Here is a 14,595-nt window from a genome sequence, read left to right as displayed (position 1 = left end):
CAGAGTCTCAAAGAGTTGGGCATGACAGAAGCGACTCATAGATCTATATGTGACAAGAACTAGCTAGGTCCTAGATGAATCCTTACTGTTTCAAGCAATATTTCAAAAGCATAAATACATAGTACAATAAATGTTAAACATGTGCTCAGCATTTGTTTTTAATAAGGATTTGGCAGTCTAGAAGTAATTTAAGCTGGAAGCTTGTACTTTTTGATCACCTTCACCCAATTTAAAGGGTACAAAAGGTCAAAAGGTGCAAACTTCCACTTTAAATTACCTCTAAAACCTGCCAAATCCTACTTATTAAAAACATTACACAGAGTGAGGTAAGTTAGAAAGAGAAAGATACATATCGTATATGAACACATATACATAGAATCTAGAAAGATGGTACCAATGCGTTTATTTGCAGGGCAGCAGTGGAGAAACAGACATAGAGAACAGACATGGACATGGGGGAGAGGGAAGGAGAGGGTGAGATATATGCAGAGAGTAAATGGAAACTTACATTACCATATGTAAAATAGATAGCCAGGGTAATTTGCTGTGTGATTCAAGGAATAGGGGCTCTGTTACAACCTAGAGGAATTGGGTGGGGAGGGAGATGGGAGGGAGGTTCAAAAGGGAGGGGATATCTGTATACTTATGGCTGACTCATGTTGAGGTTTGACAGAAAACAACAAAATTCTGTAAAGCAATTATCCTTCAATTAAAAAATAAATTAATAGCAACCCACTCCAGTATTCTTGTCTAAGCAATCCCATGGACAGAGGAGCCTGCTGGGCTACAGTCTATGGGATTGCAAAGAGTCTGACACGACTAAGCAACTAACACTTTGACTTTTGAATGATTTTCACAAAACAGTGGGGTCCCAGATCCTTCTAGTGGCAACAAGGTAGTCACGTCCAGAAAACATTTTCTCTCTTTCTTTTTTCTTTTTTTTTTTTTTTTTTTTGCTGCACCATGCAGCTTTTGGAGTCTTAGTTTCCTGACCAGGTACTGAAACCAGACCCTAGGCAATGAAAGCACAGAATCCCAACCACTGGACCGCCACAGAATTCCTCCAGTGAACATTTTCATGGTGCAGATTCAACTATATGCACACTCAGCAAAAAAAAGAACGTTAACAATTTTAATAGTGCATACCATTTTGCTTTCTGTTTTTCAGTTGTTTAGACGTACGTTCTGTGTGTATTAGGTAAGTGGTACAGGAAAGTTTGTGTTTCTGCATCCTCGTTTCAGTTCCCGTGTGCCCATCATGGTGTGCGCATCTCATCTTCTTGCGTGTGATTCTAGTGTCTGAAGATAAGTGTTATTCATACAAGTGGCCCTTTCAAAGCCAGTCACAGAATTCATCTGGTGTTTAACTGGAAAAAAAACAAACCAACCCTCAGTCTCTTCTACTGCTTCTGGAAAAACTGCCTCTGTTAGACTTACTGACAGATGATGTCTGGGTCTCGGTCACAACCCATGGCTGATGGAATCTGAAGGTAATTTTAACATTGGGCTAGTCCATCAATTGGGAAAGCAAACCACTCTAGATATTTCAGAGGATTTAAAATGGGGATTTAGGTTATGAAATTGTTCATAGGATGAAGGGGCAAATGGGAGAGGCTGAACTGCCCAGTGATGGGGAACTGAGGGGAAGCAGTTACAGCCGCCCGGAGCAGCTCAGATGCACACGCCCTGATGCTGACTTGGCAGACTCTGGGCTGTCTGCTCCTGCAGGAGCCTGTGCACGTGTGTCTGCTTAGAACACAACGGCTTCCACCTCGCTCCTACTGCCTTGCCTCCCACAAGTGCCTCCCATGGACGGCCCCTTAGCAGAACCCTGCTGGCAAGGGAAATCAAGTCCCCAGGCTTCTAGCCTCTTCTGTACAGGGGGGAGCATAGAAAAGGAGGTGTGGGTGAACAACATCCCATGCCATGATGTCCCCCTCTGGGCCAAGATACAACACCCCCTCTCCTGAGTATTCTCTGATGTTGTTCATGTACCACCATGATGTGCGATGTTGGTTAATTCATCCACAAAGCTAGACATTCTCCCAAACTTGCCATCATGGGAGAAGGAAGAATACAGAGAACGAGTTTTAGGAGTCCTTGGTCACCTGGACCAAGTATATCCCCAGACCTATCACGGTGTTGTGCACATAATAGACACTCAATAAATATTCAGGAGACAAATGAGTATTTTCTTTTCAACAAGTGTTTTGCCCTAGTCACCTCCTTCTGTCTATCAGACATACCAATCTTCATACTGATGGGAATATGAATTACATGTTCCTTCTGGGAGACAAGGGCTTCTCTTGTGGCTCATCTGGTAAAGAATCCACCTGCCATGTGGGAAACCTGGGTTCAATCCCTGGGTTGGGAAGATCCCCTGGAGAAGGGAAAGGCTACCCACTCCAGTATTCTGGGCTAGAGAATTCCGTGGACTGTATGGTGCATAGGGTTGCAAAGAGTCGGACACACTGAGCGACTTTCACTTCTGGAGGACAACCTGATAGAATACATCAGAGCCTTCAGAATGTATATATTCTGAGTGTCTAAATAGGTCCTCTGGGGGCAGGATGCCTTCAAGGAGACCAAGAAAAGCCAGGTGGGATGTCCACTGTGCAGCAGACAAAGAATGTGAACTAATTGGAGGGCCAAGGCCAGTTCTGCTGTGTCCTCCAGAAACTGCAACACCAGGCAGTGCCACCCAAGACCATGTTTGCCCCCCAGGTCGTGGTGGGGCTGGAACCTTATAGACCAAAGAGGGACAAGGAGGCACCTCTCTGACTCCTCCCTGGTGCGGGCGTCTGAAGCGACCCAGGAAGTCATGGAGGCTCAGAGGAAGAGAAAGGATGAAGGAAGCAGAGTCAGAGTGGAGCAACACCAGAAGGTCAGGGGCTGCGGTTGTCTTTGAAGATGAAGAGGCCACCAGCCAAGAAATACAGGAGGCCTCTAGGAACCAGGAAAGGTGAGGAAGTGAATTCTTCCCCAGAATGCCAAGGAGGAACACAGCCTTGATGACACCTTGATTTTAGAGACCCATGTCAGACTGCCGACCTGCAGAACTGTAGCATAATAATTTGTGCCTTTTAAAGCCACTATGCTCACAGCAATCTGTGATGGCATCAACAGGAAACTCCTGCCCTGCCAGCTCTCTCCCCTGTCCCGGAAACCCCAGCGGACTCAGAGGCACAGGCTCTCCATGCCAGGCTTCAAGACCACCAGTGCTCCCTGTGCTGACCCTGCCCCTCTGTGGGTAATCGGGAAGAGGTTCCAGTCAGCCTATGGGGAGTTCAGAGTTCTACCCCGGGCCCCAGCAGGGAACAGGTCTGCCAGCTGCTGCGTGTGGAAAAGAGCACTTGTGCTTTGAAGTCTGAAGGGCCTGAATCCAAATCCTGAATTTTCCCTTTACTAAGTGCGTGACTGTGGACAAGACACATAACCTCTTGGTGCCTCAGTTTCCTTCTGTGTAAACTGGGGAGAGTGGTACACGCCTTAGAAGACTGTTCAATTAAACAAGTTCACACAGGTAAAGTGCTTAGAACAGTGCCTGGCAAAATATGCCAAAAAATGTGAAAAAATAAAATAATTAAAAATAAAGAGATAAAAATAAATGCCAGGCATTTAAGTTCTGGATGTAATGTACAACACGATGACTATAGACAATCACACCATAGTGAATATTTGAAAGTCACTAAGAGAGTAGATCTTAAAAGTTCTCAATACAAGAAAAAAAGTGTGTGACTGTGAAGTGATCAACGTTAACTAGACTGATGGTGGTGATCATTTCCCAATACACACATATCTCAAATCATTAAGTCATTCATCTTAAACTTATACAATGTTATATGGCAATTATGTCTCAACAAAACTGGGAAAAAAGAAATAACTTATATTTATGCTCTGGCAACACAAGGAGAAGGCGATGGCACCCCACTCCAGTACTCTTGCCTGGAAAATCCCATGGACGGAGGGGCCTGGTGGGCTGCAGTCCATGGGGTCGCTAAAAGTCGGACATGACTGAGTGGCTTCACTTTCACTTTTCACTTTCATGCATTGAAGAAAATGGCAACTCACTCCAGTGTTCTTGCCTGGAGAATCCCAGGGATGGGGGAGCCTGGTGGGCTGCCGTCTATGGGGTTGCACAGAGTCGGACATGACTGAAGCGACGCAGCAGCAGCAGCAGCAGCAGCAGCAGCAGCAACACAAGGAAAGTCAAGATAATAGGTATCTGAATCAAGGCTAGAGAGAAAAATCCTGCACATCTGTATTACCTATTTTTAAGCTGCTTTTCCAAATTTGCCAGGGCATATCTTCACTCACACTCTCAATTAATTAGTGCCACTTCTAGCATAAGTGAGCCATAAAAGTATATTTTCCCACAAGAATGTAATAAAGTTTCTGATTGGCATCCTGTTCTTTGATAAATTTATGCCACAAAGGAGAAAACATTTAAAATCAAATCAACAAATAGTTGAGAATAATATGAGGAAGGCATAGAGTCCAGCTGAGAATACTTCATAACTTAAACTATAATTTCAACTTTCTTAAGAATAACAGCTACTTGAAGAATTTCATTAGCAATTATACAGGCAAATGATTTTACTTACAAACTGTTAATTGATCCTGCTGGAATGCAGTTCTTTGAAGGCTGTCTTTTCAGCTTAACCATCTTCTGAGATTCTATTAATACACTAAAAGAGGCAGTAATTGAAATTGTAAAACACGTGCTCCTGAGCAGCCTGGAACACCATCTGAACAATCTAGTCCTTGGGGGGTATATTGGTAAGCTAAGGCTACCATAACAAAATACCAGTGACTGAATGGCTTAAACATTTATTTCTCATAGTTCCAGAGAATGAAAGCCGGAGATCAGAGTGCCAGCCTGGTTAAGTTCCGGTGAGAGCTTTCTTCCTGACTTATGGCTGGCTGGCTTCTCAGGAGGCTTCCAGGTGGCACTAGTGATAAATAACCTGCCTGCCAATGCAGGAGATGGCAAGAGATGTGGTTCAGTCCCTGGATTGGGAAGATCCCCTGGAGGAGGGCATGGCAACCCACTCCAGTATTCTTGCCTGGAGAATCCCATGGACAGAGGAGCCTGGCGGGGCTACAGTCCATAGGGTTGCACAGAGTCGGACACGACTGAAGTGACTTAGCACGCATAACTAAAAACAAATCAAAATAGGGCTATTTCGAAACTATGACTTTACAGCTTGCTTACGCTCCCCTTTCTGGAGGAGGGCATGGCAACCCACTCCAGTGTTCTTGCCTGGAGAATCCCGTGGACATAGGAGCTTGGTGGGCTATGGTCCATAGGGTCGCAAAGAGTTGGACATGACAGAAGTGACTTGGCATGCACACACATCTTCTCAGGATATACTTACATGACAGGGGGAGAGTGGAAGACAGCAAACTCTCTGATGTCTCTTCTTGTTGTGTTTAGTTGCTAAGTTGTGTCTGACTCTTTTATGACCCTATGGACTTTAGCCCACCAGGCTTCTCTGTCCATGGGATTTTCCAGGCAAGAATAGTGGAGTGGGTTGCCATTTCCTTTTCCAGGGAATCTTCCTGACCCAGGGATTGAACCCACGTCTCTTATGTCACCTGCATTGGCAGGCGGGTTCTTTACCACTGAACCACCTGGGAAGCTGATGTCTCTTCTTATAAGGACGTTAATCCCATCATGAAGGCCTGCTCTCTCAAGACCTCCTCTGAACCTAATTACCTCCAAATACCATCACATCGAGGGTTATGGTTTCTTCGTGAGAACTGTGGGGAGGTGAGGATGCCACACTTTGGTCCACAGGCGGGCATACACAAGATGCAGGCAAAGAAGAGTCTTGGAGTGGCAGTGTATGTTTCGGCAACACCAAAGTCAGCCCTTTAGTCGACCTCGATGTCTTCCAGACCGGGATGAAGTAAATGTGATTACTGCTGAAAGCTCGTATGTCTAGATCTCTAAACATTGTTTCAATGTGCTACCTCCAAAGGGTGTTTTCTACCCAAAGGTGCAGCTTTGTAGTTAAACAATTACATCTTGAAATGATGTAACAGAGAAGAACAAACCTGACTCCATATTACATCTATTTCTTTAGCTCCAATCTTTGTGCTCTGTTGCCCGTGCTTAGTCCTGCTGGTTCTGCACCTTTAGCAAAAAGAAAGAAAGAAAAAAAAAAAGGTTGCCTATAGCCTGAAATGTGCTGCCCAGCTGGTGCTAGTGGTCAAGAACCTGCCAGCCAATGCAGGAGACTTAAGAGATGCAGGTTTGATCCCTGGGTCAGGAAAATCCCCTGCAGGAGGAAAAGACAACCCACTCCAGTATTCTTGCCTGGAGAAGTCCATGGACAGAGGAGCCTGGTGGGGTACAGTCCATAGAGTTGCAAAAAGTCAGTCACAAATAAAGCAACTTAGCATACAGGCTCCCATATCCTGAATTATACAGAACAGTCCATTCTCAAGGCTCTGACCTTTAAAGGTGTAACACTTTCCCATTCATATAGAGATAAAATGCTGCAGAACAGAAAATAACATTTGTCTTGTTTATAGGAACATTGTGACCAGACCTTCCTATGGACAGCTGCAAAAGCAAAGAATTCTAGCACCTAAGAGTTTGCAACTTTATAAAAGAGGCCTGAATTCTAACTCAGATAAGATGGTTCTTGGGTTCTAGTCCACCACCTTCTCAGATGGATGGCTTTCTGAGGAAAGTTGCTATTCCTTGAACTTGTCTCTAGATTTTTTTGGCTTGTTTTGCCGGAAGCGAAGGAGATGGGAATACCATACCACCTGACATGCTTCTTGAGAAAGCTGAATGCAGGTCAGGAAGCAACAGTTAGAACTAGACATGGAACAACAGACTAGTTCCAAATAGGAAAAGAAGTACGTCAAGACTGTATATTGTCACCCTGCTTATTTAACTTATATGCAGAGTACATCATGAGAAACACTGGGCTGGAGGAAGCACAAGCTGGAATCAAGATTGCCAGGAGAAATATCAGTAACCTCAGATGACACCAGAAGAAAGTGAAGAAGTGGCAGAAAGTGAAGAAGAACTAAAGAGCCTCTTGATGAAAGAGAAAGAGGAGGGTGAAAGAGTTGGCTTAAAGCTCAACATTCAGAAAACTAAGATCATGGCATCCGGTCCCATCACTTCATGGCAAATAGAGGGGGAAACAGTGGAAATAGTGGCTGACTTTATTTTGGGGGGCTCTAAAATCACTGCAGATGGTGATTGCAGCCATGAAATTAAAAGACGCTTACTCCTTGGAAGGAAAGTTATGACCAACCTAGACAGCATATTAAAAAGCAGAGACATTACTTTGCCAACAAAGGTCCGTCTAGTCAAGGCTATGGTTTTTCCAGTAGTCATATATGAATGTGAGAGTTGGACTGTGAAGAAAGCTGAGCGCCAAAGAATTGATGCTTTTGAACTGTGGTGTTGAAGAAGACTCTTGAGAGTCCCTTGGACTGCAAGGAGATCCAACCAGTCCATTCTAAAGGAAATCAGTCCTGGGTGTTTATTGGAAGGACTGATGCTGAAGCTGAAACTCCAATCCTTTGGCCACCTGATGCGAAGAGCTGACTCATTTGAAAAGACCCTGATGCTGGGAAAGATTGAGGGCAGGAGGAGAAGGGGATGAGAGAGGATGAGATGGTTGGATGGCATCACCGACTCAATAGACATGGATTTGGGTAAACTCCGGGAGTTGGTGATGGACAGGGAGGCTTGGTGTGCTGCGGTTCATGGGGTCACAAAGAGTCGGACACGACTGAGAGACTGAATTGAACTGATATAAGCTTGCTGTGTGCTAAACTGTTCATGGGATTCTCCAGGCAAGAATACTGGAGTGGGTTGCCGTACCCGCTTCCAGGGGATCTTCCCGATCCAGGGATAGAACCCTTGTCTATTAGGTCTCCTGCACTGGCAGGTGGGTTCTTTACCACTAGAGCCACCTGGGAAGCCCTGTGTGAGCTTGGGACTTGGTTGAAAATGTCTGTAGAGATTGAGCTTTCTTGAATTGGTATCTCTACAGAGAAGCCAAAAGCTAGGTAGGAATATGACTTTCTTACCAAACCTCACTTTTTAAAATATTCTTATTTTTCTTGAAATGGAAAAGGATAAGATAAAGTTTCATAAGCCAGGGAAAGGATGCAGTTTATGATACCTGAACTAAAATATCACTGTACAGAAAAGAAAAAGTCAATGATGAATATCCACGATGATCATTTTTATGAAAACTTAGTTTCAAGAAGATACTGAATTTTACTCAGGATTAGTCTTTAAAAAAAAAAAAAAAGGTAGTTATTAACCACAGGGATTAACTGGAAAGGTTTATTTCTGTGCTTTATTCTGTATAAACACAATGTGATTATGCTTTCTGTTGTGAATTTCAGTAAAACATTATTTAAGACTACAGCAAGGGTGCCATTAAAATGTGAATATTAACTTTCCAATAATTTCTAGAAATTGAAATGGAATCTGTTTGGCACTAACATGACATTTTGACACCAATGAAAATATTTTATGTAGTTATGTAAGCGATAAAAATAAATGTTTTATAAAAACTTATCCAGAAGGACTTACAACTAGGAAAAACAATCATAATTAACAAGATTTCATAAAGTACGCAGCAGCCAAAGATAACTTTTAGACCAGCTGAAGGTGATGAGGTCATTGCTTGTCCTAAGTTCATAAGATCTGAGCACCTGTAGCGATTCCTTTTAAAAGCACTTAAAAGAATTAATTTTCCAACCATGGACAGGCTGATGGTTTCCCTCTTTTATGTGACTCTGTATTGTGCCAAAGTAATGGAATTGAATGCATGCTTCAACTTTGCTAGCAGCCGTTCCTATGGTACAGAAGTAAACGTGTAAACCCTACCCGAAGCAGCTGGAAAAAAAGACATGAATCTACTATTTCTGAATTTATTATGGAGCCTAGATTTTGTTTCCAGGATAGAATGTGTCCAAAGCAACCAAATTTAAGAAGAGAGTTGTGAAATCATCCAGTAGATGAGTAACCATCTTGACAATTCAACTGGCTAACGCAAACAGAACTGTATTGGCAGGTAACCCACTGCTTACTGCGCTGGCTGTGCGGTATTGAATTTTTTTAAAAACATTTTTAACCAAGATTATTATAGCATGAGAATATTAACAACAGCAATGTCAGAAGGACAAAAACCAGTTTTGTCAAGCATACACGTGCTCAGTCATGTCTGAGTCTTTGTGACCCCATGGACTGTAGCCCACCAGGCTCCTTTGTCCATGGGATTTTCCAGGCAAGAATACTGGAGTGGGTTGCCAATTCCGAAACTTACAAGGTATACTGAGGATTATTAAATCAATAATAATTATGATAATAGTAATATAACAGAAGGCATTTCATTAACATGCTTATCTTCTGATTCTACATTTAGCTGTCATTTTCATAAAAATATTTAAAATTACACTTTTAAATCTAACCAAATACATACATACACACACACACACACACACACACACACACACATATATATATATATAGTTTCACATTTTGATTTTTTTTTAAAGCAGTTTTAGATTCAGAGAAAATTGAGTAGAAAGTACACAGTTTAAATATATGTAATGTATGAAACTGAAGCTGAAGCTCCAATACTTTGGCCACCTGATGCCAAGAACTGACTTGTTGGAAAAGACCCTGATGCTGGGAAAGACTGAAGGCAGGAGGAGAAGGGGATGACAGAGGATGAGATAATTGGATGGCATCACCAACTCAACGGACATGAGTTTGAGCAAGCTCTGGGAGATGGTGAAGGACAGGGGAGCCTGGCATCCTGCTGTCAGTGGGGTCCCAAAGAGTTGGACACGACTGAGCTACTGAACAAAAACCAAATGTATGTGTATACATTACAACCCTGCTGATCCAGTCTGGGTTGAATCCCAGGAAATTTCTGTAAAAGATCAGAAAAAGCTATGTGTAAGAAAATTAATTACAGTGATGTTCACCATAGTGAAAACCTGGAGAAAACTAAATGTTTACCAATTGATATTTATCCATTCCAGATAGAAACTGTTTTATATTTTCAAAGAATAAAAAAACTATATGGCAATTAATAGGAATAAACTAAATTTATATATCTAAATTAAAATCTTAGTTAATGTTGAGTGAGAAAGAAATTTGAAGAAAAATATGTTCAGCCTGTTATCAGTTATACAAATATGAAAAAACATAAACTAGATGTTGTCTATGAATGCATGCATAAAAGCTTAAAAAACGGATTAGATGAATACTGAATCCACGAAAAGAAGTTACTTTGGGTTGAGGATTACAAAATGGAACTGAAGGTACAGAAAGAACACCCAATTCACTTGTAATATTTTAATTGTCATATTTCAAAACTATTTTAAGGAAACATGTGCAAATACTATTATTTGTCAATTCTGGGTGGTGGATATTCAAGGTTTTTTAAAACATTATCCAGGTACTTCGTATTTTTATTTCTCAAATTTAAAACATTAGATGTCAATGTTTTATTGAGAAAGAAATTTCCAAAAGTTGACTCAAAAAGACTGCAAATACCTGAATAGTTTAAAATCTATAGAAGATTCCCCCAAAACACCAGAGAATACCCACTGAAAAAGGCACCAAGCCCTACTGGTCCTATAGGTAAGTTTTATATACTTCAGAAATAATGTCCTATGGAAATCTAACCCTGATACAAAACAGAACTGGTTCATTAGCGCTCCAAATTCAGCAGTGCATTTAAAAAATACTTTATTTATTTACTTCTGACTGCACTAGGTCTTCATTGCAGTGTCTTGGCTTCCTGTGTAGTTGCAGTGGCTGCTTTCTGGCTGTGGTGCAAGGGGCTTCTCACTTCCCTTGGTGCAAGGGGCTTCTCACTTCCCTGGCTTCTCTTGTTGCAGATCAAGCACTCTAGAGCTCAGGCTCAGCAACTGTGGTGCTTGCTGGGGAGGGTGGGTTGTAGTCGTCACACACGTGGGATTGTCCCAGAGCAGGGATTCAATACAAGGAAGTCTCAGCAGTGTATTAAATGAAAGAAAAATGCGAGGGGCGGTCCTAAGATGGCGGAGGAATAGGACGGGGAGACCACTTTCTCCAGCACAAATTCATCAAAAGAACATTTAAACGCTGAGTAAATTCCACAAAACAACTTCTGAGTGCTGGCAGAGGACACCAGGCACCCAGAAAAGCAGCCCATTGTCTTCAAAAGGAGGGCATTTTATTGCACTCCAGAGAGAAGAAATCCAGCTCCACCCACCAGAACACCGACACAAGCTTCCCTAACCAAGAAACCTTGACAAGCCACCCGTACAACCCCACCCACAGTGAAGAAACTCCACAATAAAGAGAACTCCACAAACTGCCAGAATACAGAAAGGCCACCCCAAACTCAGCAATATAAACAAGATGAACAGACAGAGGAATACCCAGCAGATAAAGGAACAGGATAAATGCCCACCAAACCAAACAAAAGAGGAAGAGATAGGGAATCTACCTGATAAAGAATTCCAAATAATGATAATGAAAATTATCCAAAATCTTGAAATCAAAATGGAATCACAGATAAATAACCTGGAGACAAGGATTGAGAAGATGCAAGAAAGGTTTAACAAGGACCTAGGAGAAATAAAAAAGAGTCAGTATATAATGAATAATGTAATAAATGAGATAAAAAACACTCTGGAGGCAACAAAGAGTAGACTAACAGAGGCAGAAGATAGGATTAGTGAAGTAGAGGATAGAATGGTAGAAATAAATGAATCAGAGAGGAAAAAAGAAAAACAAATTAAAATAAATGAGAACAATCTCAGAGACCTCCAGGACAATATTAAATGCTCCAACATTCAAATCATAGGAGTCCCAGAAAAAGACAAAAAGAAAGACCATGAGAAAATACTTGAGGAGATAATAGTTGAAAACTTCCCTAAAATGGGGAAGGAAATAATCACCCAAGTCCAAGAAACCCAGAGAGTCCCAAACAGGATAAACCCAAGGTGAAACACTCCAAGACACATATTAATCAAATGAACAAAGATCAAACACAAAGAACAAATATTAAAAGCAGCAAGGGAAAAACAACAAATAACACACAAGGGGATTCCCATAGAACCTTCTCCAGGATAGATCACATCCTGAGCCATAAATCTAGCCTTGGTAAATGCAAAAAAATTGAAATCATTCCAAGCATCTTTTCTGACCACAATGCAGTAAGATTAGATCTCAATTACAGGAGAAAAACTATTAAAAATTCCAACATATGGAGGCTGAACAACACGCTGCTGAATAACCAACAAATCACAGAAGAAATAAAAAAAAGAAATCAAAATATACATAGAAATGAATGAAAATGAAAACACAACAACCCAAAACCTGTGGGACACTGTAAAAGCAGTGCTAAGGGGAAAGTTCATAGCAATACAGGCATACCTCAAGAAACAAGAAAAAAGTCAAATAAATAACGTAACTCTACACCTAAAGCAACTAGAAAAGGAAGAAATGAAGAACCCCAGGGTTAGTAGAAGGAAAGAAATCTTAAAAATTAGGGCAGAAATAAATGCAAAAGAAACAAAAGAGACCATAGCAAAAATCAACAAAGCCAAAAGCTGGTTCTTTGAAAGGATAAATAAAATTGACAAACCATTAGCCAGACTCATCAAGAAACAGAGAGAAAAATCAAATCAATAAAATTAGAAATGAAAAAGGAGAGATCACACAGACAACACAGAAATACAAAGGAACATAAGAGACTACTATCAGCAATTATATGCCAATAAAATGGACAACGTGGAAGAAATGGACAAATTCTTAGAAAAGTACAACTTTCTAAAACTGGACCAGGAAGAAATAGAAAATCTTAACAGACCCATCACAAGCACGGAAATTGAAACTGTAATCAGAAATCTTCCAGCAAACAAAAGCCCAGGTCCAGACGACTTCACAGCTGAATTCTACCAAAAATTCAGAGAAAAGCTAACACCTATCCTACTCAAACTCTTCCAGAAAATTGCAGAGGAGGGTAAACTTCCAAACTCATTCTATGAGGCCACCATCACCCTAATACCAAAACCTGACAAAGATGCCACACACAAAAAAGAAAACTACAGGCCAATATTACTGATGAACATAGATGCAAAAATCCCTAACAAAATTCTAGCAGTCAGAATCCAACAACACATTAAAAAGATCATACACTATGACCAAGTGGGCTTTATCCCAGGGATGCAAGGATTCTTCAATATCTGCAAATCAATCAATGTGATACACCACATTAACAAATTGAAAAATAAAAGCCATATGATTATCTCAATAGATGCAGAGAAAGCCTTTGACAAAATTCAACATCCATTTGTGATAAAAACTCTCCAGAAAGCAGGACTAGAAGGAACATACCTCAACATAATAAAGGCTATATATGACAAACCCACAGCAAACATTATCCTCAATGGTGAAAAATTGAAAGCATTTCCCCTAAAGCCAGGAACAAGACAAGGGTGCTCACTTTCACCACTACTATTCAACATAGTTTTGGAAGTTTTGGCCACAGCAATCAGAGCAGAAAAAGAAATAAAAGGAATCCAAACTGGAAAAGAAGAAGCAAAACTCTCACTGTTTGCAGATGACATGATCCTCTACATTGAAAACCCTAAAGACTCCACCAGAAAATTGCTAGAGCTAATCAATGAATATAGTAAAGTTGCAGGATATAAACTCAACACACAGAAATCCCTTGCATTCCTATACACTAATAATGAGAAAATAGAGAAATTAAGGAAACAATTCCATTCACCATTGCAACGAAAAGAATAAAATACTTAGGAATATACCTACCTAAAGAAACTAAATACCTATATTTAGAAAACTATAAAACACTGGTGAAAGAAATCAAAGAGGACACTAATAGATGGAGAAATATACCATGTTCATGGATTGGAAGAATCAATATAGTGAAAATGAGTATACTACCCAAAGCAATCTATAGATTCAATGCAATCCCTATCAAGCTACCAACGGTATTTTTCACAAATTTCACAATTTGTATGGAAATACAAAAAACCTCCAATAGCCAAAGCAATCTTGAGAAAGAAGAATGGAACTGGAGGAATCAACCTGCCTGACTCCAGGCTCTACTACAACGCCACAGTCATCAAGACAGTATGGTACCTGCACAAAGACAGAAATATAGATCAATGGAACAAAATAGAAAGCCCAGAGATAAATCCACGCACATATGGACACCTTATCTTTGACAAAGGAGGCAAGAATATACAATGGATTAAAGACAATCTCTTTAACAAGTGGTGCTGGGAAAACTGGTCAACCACTTGTAAAAGAATGAAACTAGAACACTTTCTAACACCATACACAAAAATAAACTCAAAATGGATTAAAGATCTAAACATAAGACCGGAAACTATAAAACTCCTAGAGGAGAACATAGGCAAAACACTCTCCGACATACATCACAGCAGGATCCTCTATGACCCACCTCCCAGAATACTGGAAATAAAAGCAAAAATAAACAAATGGGACCTAATTAAAATTAGAAGCTTCTGCACAACAAAGGAAACTATAAGCAAGGTGAAAAGACAGCCTTC

This window comes from Bubalus kerabau, chromosome 2 (assembly GCF_029407905.1).
Source record: "Bubalus kerabau isolate K-KA32 ecotype Philippines breed swamp buffalo chromosome 2, PCC_UOA_SB_1v2, whole genome shotgun sequence".
In the NCBI taxonomy this organism is placed as follows: domain Eukaryota; kingdom Metazoa; phylum Chordata; class Mammalia; order Artiodactyla; family Bovidae; genus Bubalus; species Bubalus kerabau.
Note: the sequence above shows the minus strand (reverse complement) of the source record.